The sequence below is a fragment of the Vanacampus margaritifer genome, chromosome 4 (assembly GCF_051991255.1).
Source record: "Vanacampus margaritifer isolate UIUO_Vmar chromosome 4, RoL_Vmar_1.0, whole genome shotgun sequence".
Taxonomy (NCBI): domain Eukaryota; kingdom Metazoa; phylum Chordata; class Actinopteri; order Syngnathiformes; family Syngnathidae; genus Vanacampus; species Vanacampus margaritifer.
In genome coordinates, this window is record NC_135435.1 from 298,784 (window position 1) to 308,540 (window position 9,757).

At 36.4% G+C, this 9,757-nt stretch overlaps 1 long non-coding RNA gene across 1 annotated transcript; it reads left to right on the top strand.

The window, feature by feature from the left end:
* The first annotated feature begins 644 nt into the window (after positions 1-644).
* LOC144050997 (uncharacterized) lies at positions 645-8,904 on the top strand. Its single transcript, XR_013293978.1, has 2 exons — positions 645-5,340; positions 5,780-8,904. It is a non-coding gene; the product is annotated as an uncharacterized LOC144050997 (long non-coding RNA).
* Positions 8,905-9,757: the final 853 nt, after the last annotated feature.

A 9,757-nucleotide genomic window follows, 5' to 3' on the forward strand; every position in this document is an offset into this window, starting at 1 on the left:
TCTCATCACTTTGTACGAAAACATATTTTCGCCCTTGATTTTGCTATACACTGATTGGTCCAGAATTTCTTGTTTTATTTTGTACACGTACATTGTGGTCTTGAACAGAACTTGTTTTGCTTTTCCATTAGTCACGGTCATTGGTGCTTTTGGGTCAAATGATAAAGTGAGATTTTGTTATGAAGAAGAATATGAAAAGTGCCTTGAAAATATACATATTTTGGCTAGAGACGAAGACAGCTGCAACTGCACCAAGAGTTCTATTGTTTGACATGTCCTTCAACTGTATAACACATTTGCTCATTCATGAAGGGAGAGATATTCTGCTTGGAGACTGAATTGTAATAAAAGGCTGGCCCTTCGAGAGGAGGGTGTGCATTGTTGATCAAAACCTGTCGGAGTTTGATTCAATGGTGTAACAGGAGATCTCCTCTAAGAATTATCCTGCGCAGGAAACTCTGTTCATTTCTCATCTCACCAGTTGGTTTATTGGACACGCAAAAAGTTATGGATTAACTACACCCCTCAGTTGGTGATTTTAATATACCTTCTTCAGTTGGTGACCCTCCGACGGCAAGGCGTTTGACGGTTGTTGCGTTCGCGGACGGTTTGAATTCCTGGCGCCATATTAATTGAGGTAAGTGGAGATCTTATCCACGTTTGAGGAATTCTTTCTGTCTAGGAGCGCTCCGGCCGCCATGCGTTCTTGTAAGATAGCCAAATCAAGGGTGAGATTTGTGTGAGCAGAGGTAGAAGTTTAAGTTGTTTGGTTGTATGGAGTCAATAATTGTGGAATTTCCTACGGTATTTTAAGTATACATATTTGTGGTGCACATTGAATTGAATAGCGATCGCTAGTAAGTCAGTCTGGGAAACATTTTGTCTTTACAAATTTGTTTTTACAGACGATAGATACGTAGATAATTGATTTGAAGTCTATGTATATGAGATAAGAGATATATGAAGTTGAGAGTAAGTCAGTCTGGGAAACATTTTGTCTTTACAAATTTGTTTTTACAGACGATAGATACGTAGATAATTGATTTGAAGTCTATGTATATGAGATAAGAGATATAAGATGAAGTTGAGAGTAAGTCAGTCTGGGAAACATTTTTGTCTTTACAATTTTGTTTTTACAGACGATAGATACGTAGATAATTGATTTGAAGTCTGTGTATATGAGAGTAAGTCAGCTGGAGAAGCATTATTCTTTTACCAGCGTTAGATGTGTGGGCATTGGTTTTACGTCCATACATATTTAAGTTGAGAGAAGTCGGCTCAAAAAGCATCTTTGTCTTGATCCCTGCCTGATGCGCGGGAGAGACAAACACTTTGTTTTTATGAGTAATAGATTCTTGGGTAATTAGATACAAAGATCCTTGAATAAGTGTTGCCGATTAAAGCTGCGGGAGGATCGACTGCTTCATTTTCTAGGGACAAAGGACTCAACTTATAGGAAGTCAGATTGACATAAAACGGATTTAGTACGCCGTTTTAAGATTAATCGATAGGTCTATGAATAATTGGATATTGACATTTTTAGACAAGATATAAGAGATAAGATGTATTGACTCAACTCGTGGAAGTCGGGCTGACTAAAGCATATTTGATACGACGCTTTAGATCAAGCCAATAGGTCTATTGAATATTCGTGATTAAAATTCAAAGACAAAGAAACTGTTGAAGCTGGGGTAGCGCAGTTGACATCCGGATATTTATGTGTTGATATGTCGTACAAAACGACATGTCTTGTCTGTCCGTTGTGTGTATGCCGTCTGATCGGTGAAGAAACTCTAACGTTACGGTAAAATCTTAAAGGGACCGCGACGAGAACAGTTGATTAATTCTGTTATAAGTGAGACGTCACTTCATTTAAATATTAATACAGCTGAACTATGATAATTTACAATATAATATAATATAATACAAATCAATAAGCTATAAAATACCTGAGTTAATAATTAAGACGAAACATGGACACTCTATTTGAACTCAAAACACAGTGGTTTGACCCGAATGGGATTCCGTTGAGTTTAGATGGGATGACGCTGGATAAACAAATTGGAAACGCATGCGCTGTGGCTATAGGGATTTTACCTACAAAGGCTAAACGAGAAACAAAAAAAGAACTTTGCGACTGGATGCAAGACGGCTGTAGAAAAGGTTATTTTCCGTCATTACAATCTGCAGTGTGTCTAATCTCTTTGATGAAGAACGTTGAACTTGCATGTGTGAAAAAACGTCACGAACTAGATGAGCTGGTGCAACACACATCTGTAATTTCTTCGAGTGGAAGAAAAGCCAGAAATGATCGAAAGCTTGTTGACAAAATAATGAATAATGCTAGAATACTAGCTTTAGGTATTTTTGTGAAGTTATAACCATTTATATAACTAAATAATGATATAAGACTAAATGATTTGACCTGATATGACTTCCGCTAGTCGGAATTAAAGCTTCCGGATTAATCATACCGTTTAAATAATGACTTAAAATGTAATTAATATTGAACGACGGGACTTGATTATATTGTGAAAAAGGTTAGTTTATTCTAATAAGATATGGCATTTGTTCGATGGTTTTAATGACGGCAATTTAACTTTGAATGTGCGTACACGGCGACCGCCCGTTAATAATGTTATGAGTGTATGTAATTTTATATAGAGGAGAGTCCCGGACGTATCTTTAAGAAAAGTGTATTGAAAAAATGATGAATACTGAAATGTTGCTTTGCAAATAAAATAACTGTATAATACAAATTTATGTAATAAAACAAATTAAGCCGTTTAATAAGCGCTAAACGGGATAAATTAATTAGACGGTAAAATTACTAATAAAACTTCTAACGCTAAAACCCGCAATTGTCTGCGTTAAATAATTGAACGACATTATATAAATTGTTGCTGTAACTGATTTTATAAGCCCCTTACATAAATTTCTTAAGCACTAATGTTGAATACTTAAACTGGCTTCAAGAGTGCAAATACGTCATATTTAAAAATTATGTTTGCTATAAAACGAACGAATATTAATACACAAATAACATAGAGAGGTATAGTTTTAAGATATTATAAAATTTAGATGCATGTCTTATGCTTGTAGAGCATGGGTGGCTTTGACTGATTGTAGTTGCTATGACTCATTCCCTTTCTCGGGTTAAAAAATGCCAACAGCCATCAATCTTTGTAATGAGGTCAAATAAAATGTTTTTATAAAAGGTAATGTTAATTGTGTGATTGTTTTAGATTAAATAGTTTAGTCTCTACTCTTATTTTAATAATAATAATAATAATAACTAAAAACAAATAACTTGGATGGCAATTAATGTGGAATAATTCTTATATAGATGATTGTTTTTTCCCTTATGATTTTGTTTGTGCGCGAGAACATTGTTTAATAAATTTTAAATATCTTTTCAGAATCAGGAGACACACCCATTAAGGACAATTGGGGTCGCACCAAAGTGCCATGTTCCGGTCCTGGGGATGAAGTAATGTGTTAATTATAATTTAAAAGGAGTTTTTTATTTATTTTTTTCTCCGACGTTTATAAATAGAAAGTAATTTTAATCTCTCCTGAATATATTTAACCTTTGAATTCGACATTTGAAGTCTCATTACAAACAGACTGGGGAAGCTATCTGGAAGAAACACATTTTTGACATAATTTGAGGTGCTATGTAATTAAAAATCATTCCTGCTTTGACGTTTGACCAAAGGCTGACTTTACGGGCTGCGGCCTCCATTGAGAAAACATTAATTGAAAACTACACACTTATTAATTAACTATATTTGTAAATTGTTAGAGTATATCTGTCCTATTTTATCCTAAGTATTATTTATGAAGGTATGCAAAACATATTAAATTAAATATTGTAAACCATAACAAATATTGACATATAATTAGCAATTATTTAAAATTGTAAACTTTCATTGTTTTAATTATTATTTTTTATTATTTTTATTTTTATTTAATTTTTTTAATAAAGGAAGTTTTTGGTTTTAATATTTACTGACATGTTATAGCCTAAATACTGTTGGGGCAGATTTTAGTGTTTTCAGTCGAGTGAGGATTATTGGTCAAGGGTCATTATTTCGGAACAAAGTCAACTGGCGGGACACAGACCTCTTTAAAAAACCCCACCCACAAAGAAACTGCAACTGCCACCACCATCAGAGGGGCGTGATGCAGCCATCATCACAAAACATCCTGCCAATACCTGATGGAGAGGGGAGGTTCCTGGCGCCACCTGTTGCAACAATGACTGTGCCATCATATACAAATGTGATAAAAGAAAAACTGCTCCACTGCCCAATGCACACAATGCTCCGCACGAACTGTCCTATGAAAAACTGCTCCATATGCTCTGCACAAGCGTCCTTAAAGCATTCCTGCGTCCAGAACTGTCCACTACGATGGTGACTCAACCCCACAAACAATGCTTTCCTTGAATTAGTGATACCGGGCCATATGATGTGATACTGACTGTTTACACTGCACTCTATTTTTGACAGATATAAGGTGATAACATCTACAGTAAAACATTTCGTAAATATAATGAACTGATTGACAACACTATATACACACAGATTTATTACATTTTAAAAACGTTTGATGTCTATTTTGATTTGATCTGATTTGTTTATCTCTGTCTATTTTGAAACAGTCAGCTTTTTGGACAAACATCAAAAAGGGGGACTAGCAAGCTTAATGGTAACATTAAAACTAAGGGCAACTTTATGTATTAATAATAATTGATGAATTGGCTGAAAACTGAGATTCTTTGTAAAATTCATTGGCATAAGCTACAATATTTTTATAGTACAAAAGATAATACAGGTAAATTTCGTCTGGTTTCAGAAATTGAAACAGCTAATATGAATACAGACAGATAAGATACAATTTATTTCAATCTTAATTATTATATTTTACTTTTTTAAGTTTGGTCTTCTAGTGTTTTCCCGAATTCTCTTTTGAAATTTAAATAGTTGCTTGGGACGCATTGTCGAATTTGCTGGTTAAATGTAAAATTTTCCCCTCTTTCTAAACAAAAAGCAAGCAAAATTTATTTACTGCAAAACTTTATATATTAGTCTGAAAGAGTCTCTAAAGCGATTTTTTTTTTTTTTTTTTTTCAGATGGGGGAATTATTGGTTGGTCTGGGTATATCGTCGCGAAGGACACAAACAGTCCATGTTAAATAAATAAATTTAAAATTAAAAGTTAGTCTTAATGCGATAATTATAGATAGTCCGTGAGAATGAATTTTACAGGAGGACAATTGGGGATTTCCTTGACCATGGAGAAGGAGTAAGTTTTGGCAGGGACGGCGAAAATAAGGTGAATATGTTCCATTTCTATTTCTATTTTTCCCTTGGGGCCCTGGGGTTAGATGTTATTTTTTGATTTTATTTGTTGACGAAAGTTGCATTTATTTAATGGCTGGAAGCACATCCATGCTATATCTATAACAATAAATATTATAAAACATTCCAATAATTATTACATTCTGTAAACAAAATTGGCCTCGTCAGATTTGAACTGGCTAAAGATTTTCATTTTTTGCATTTAAGAATGTGCTCAGGTCATTAAAGTCAGCCAAAGGCTGGATCCTAATTAAATGTCACAACAAACAGAATTTTTTCCCACAGGAGAGGCCTACAGAACTTTACTAACATTTACTAACCCCTAACTAATAACACTACCAAAATGCTCTTTCAAAAAGAAGGGATGTGAATAAATGTTTATTAGTGACTAAATGAAAATATTTTGCACCCAGATAAGGTGATGAAAAGGTCAATCTAGTCCAGTCCACGGGGCACCTGGTTCCACATCTTGCCTATTAGACCAGCCGGAGGTCCGCCTTCTACTCAACCCCCACCTTCAGGAGCCAGCCACCACCGGGAATCAACAGAGAGACCAGCCAGCTGTTCCAGTGACCAGATGTGCCAGCCGAGAGGCCATTCAACTGCTTCCAGTGTCAGCTAACGAGCTGAGGAATTACTACATGAAGATTGAGTTTCGCTGAGGACGTCTTTCGAATGGAAACAGGAGGAATGTGTCCCTTTTTCCAGGGCATTCCACAAAGAATGAGTCACAACTTGGGAAGATAAAATCCCGGTGACCGATTTTTGCACCCCTGGCAGTTGGAGAGAGGCAGAAGGACCCTCTTCACAAAAAGGCTCTGTTCAACCTTCTGCTGATGCTGCTCAAGGAACCTGAGTGCACCATCCACACAAGAAAATAAAGAAAGTGACGACTGTTTAAAAAAAAAAAAAAAAAAAAGAAAAAATCACAAGATGGCTACTTCGAAGAGACAATGCGTCTTCAATTGCGTCTGCATCACGACACTCTTTCTTATACTGACTGTTATGCCAATTTTGTGTTTTTGGGATCCCCTAACCACATCTATAAACGCAACCACAAAAATTCGGGCTAAGCGAGACATGAACTCTCCACACATTCCCTGGGTTATATCCAAAACGTATGATGACTCAGTCACGGTGACAGTTGCCCCAAACACAAACACCTCTGTCAAAATTCCCATTACGTCATTAAAGGGATTTAGAGGATGGGAAGAGACAAGGGGAGGAATATGGGTGAAATATTGGTGGTATTTGACAGGAAATGTTGCGCAACTAGATTGGGGTACTTTTATAACCACCCAAAGTGGACAATATTGGCCACCGGGAAAAAGCAAGGAGGCTGTTTTCTTTTCTAAAAGGACAACACTGCGTAAAATGGGAGGTCAACTAGAATTAACCTTTTCCATTCCCGACGGGAATATACGACCAGCTAATGTAACTCTATACAACACCTCCTGTTTTGGATTACTGTTATGGGCATGGTCCCACGGCGTTGACCCACGTTTTCCTATTCTAATCTGTGTAAATAAGACTATGAGTAAGCTAGACCAACCAAAAATGACTAAATACTCAATGGAGAATGGGGTAATAGCTGTAAGTGTACCGATTGATGGTGTAATTGAATGGTTTAGGGTTACTACAGGAGTGTCCAAAAGCAGCAACAATTGGCTATTGCTAGCACACGAGGCAGCACACGCCTCTGGTAAGGAGTGTGTAGTATGTGTGGGACCACGACCTTTATTGAGAGTAATCCCGGCTAAAATCGAGGAACAATGTATAATGGAAATTATGAATAAAACTGCCCCAAATGCCAAATGCTCTCAATGGGATAAGATATATCCACTAGTGAATTTGCAGACAACTAAACCAATATTTTCAAAGGAAATTGCAGATGGTAATTTTTCATGTATTAAAATGACAGGTACCGGAGAACAATTGGGAGAACTAGATCACATTTCACACTGCACTACAATAATAAATGTGGGTCAAAAATTCAAGCCGCAATCAAGGGCTGACATTTGGTGGTGGTGTGGGCATAATCAGATATTTGACAAGTTGCCTTGGGATGGCAAAGGATATTGTGCTCTCATCACCCTTCTTCTGCCAGTACAACTTTTTCCCACCTCGGTTGATAACCTTTTACAAATGATTGACACTTGGGAACCACAATCTTCTCCTCCTTTCCATAGAATTAAACGATCTTCTTGGCAACAGGAAAATGTCCCCACCTACATTGATGCGATTGGAGTGCCGAGAGGTGTGCCAAATGAATACAAATTGACTAATCAAATAACTTCAGGATTTGAATCCCTAATTTGTTGGTGGTGTACCATTAACAAAAATGTAGACAGAATTAATTATGTGCATTACAATGTACAAAGACTAGGAAATTGGACTCAATCTGGATTTGAAGCTGTACATGGCCAATTGGCTGCCACATCTTTGATGGCTTTTCAGAACCGAATTGCACTTGATATGCTATTGGCAGAAAAAGGGGGAGTTTGCTCAATGTTCGCAGATCAATGTTGTACCTTCATTCCTAATAATACCGCACCGGATGGTACTTTAACTATTGCAATTAAGGGACTCCGGACACTTAATAGAAAGATGAATGAACACTCGGGTATAGACACTTCGCTATGGGATAATTGGATGACTGTATTTGGCCGCTACAAAACCTTAATTTCCACAATTTTGATATCAATTGCTGTATTTACGGCTCTAATAACAATATGCGGATGTTGTTGTATACCCTGTATTCGTTCCCTTTGCGAGAAAATTATTTCTGCCGCAATTGAAAAACAGGACGTACGAAATAAGTCTTCTTACATGATGATGGAGGCTATTACTTCCTCAGCCCGGCCTGCTGCAACATCCGATGTAGATCCCGCTGGAATCTTTGTGTAAAATGTTTAAATATTTAGTTATTGGGCTTAGTGTTTACGTAAGCCCAAAAGGGGGACTGAAGGATATTATAACATTTTAATACCTATTTTCATATATCGATTATTGTTACTGATCATGAACATTTAATTCTTCATTTTAAGTTTGTCAAAGTGTCTTGTGTCCTGAGCAGGGCACATGATGTTGACCTCGTATGTTCTGGGTTAAAGCTGGGACCATATTATTTAGTCTAGAAAAGTTCCTTCTCATCACTTTGTACGAAAACATATTTTCGCCCTTGATTTTGCTATACACTGATTGGTCCAGAATTTCTTGTTTTATTTTGTACACGTACATTGTGGTCTTGAACAGAACTTGTTTTGCTTTTCCATTAGTCACGGTCATTGGTGCTTTTGGGTCAAATGATAAAGTGAGATTTTGTTATGAAGAAGAATATGAAAAGTGCCTTGAAAATATACATATTTTGGCTAGAGACGAAGACAGCTGCAACTGCACCAAGAGTTCTATTGTTTGACATGTCCTTCAACTGTATAACACATTTGCTCATTCATGAAGGGAGAGATATTCTGCTTGGAGACTGAATTGTAATAAAAGGCTGGCCCTTCGAGAGGAGGGTGTGCATTGTTGATCAAAACCTGTCGGAGTTTGATTCAATGGTGTAACAGGAGATCTCCTCTAAGAATTATCCTGCGCAGGAAACTCTGTTCATTTCTCATCTCACCAGTTGGTTTATTGGACACGCAAAAAGTTATGGATTAACTACACCCCTCAGTTGGTGATTTTAATATACCTTCTTCAGTGTACAATCAGGGGCTGAAAACGCGTTTAAAGCAATAAAAAGTTCATTTTGGCTCTCACACCTAAACTAAACGTTGTAGACTCAAAATTTTTGCTGTATTTAGTGTATTCTAGCATCCTGAAGATGATTCCAGCATTAATTTCATTGTGCTTATGCTCATTTTTAAGATTTTGACATTTTCACCTAAAGTGCACAATCAGGCTGAAAACGCGTTTAAAGCAATAAAAAGTTCATTTTGGCTCTCACACCTAAACTAAACGTTGTAGACTCAAAATTTTTGCTGTATTTAGTGTATTCTAGCATCCTGAAGATGATTCCAGCATTAATTTCATTGTGCTTATGCTCATTTTGAAGATTTTGACATTTTCACCTTAAGTGTACAATCAGGGGCTGAAAACGCGTTTAAAGCAATAAAAAGTTCATTTTGGCTCTCACACCTAAACTAAACGTTGTAGACTCAAAATTTTTGCTGTATTTAGTGTATTCTAGCATCCTGAAGATGATTCCAGCATTAATTTCATTGTGCTTATGCTCATTTTTAAGATTTTGACATTTTCACCTAAAGTGCACAATCAGGCTGAAAACGCGTTTAAAGCAATAAAAAGTTCATTTTGGCTCTCACACCTAAACTAAACGTTGTAGACTCAAAATTTTTGCTGTATTTAGTGTATTCTAGCATCCTGAAGAT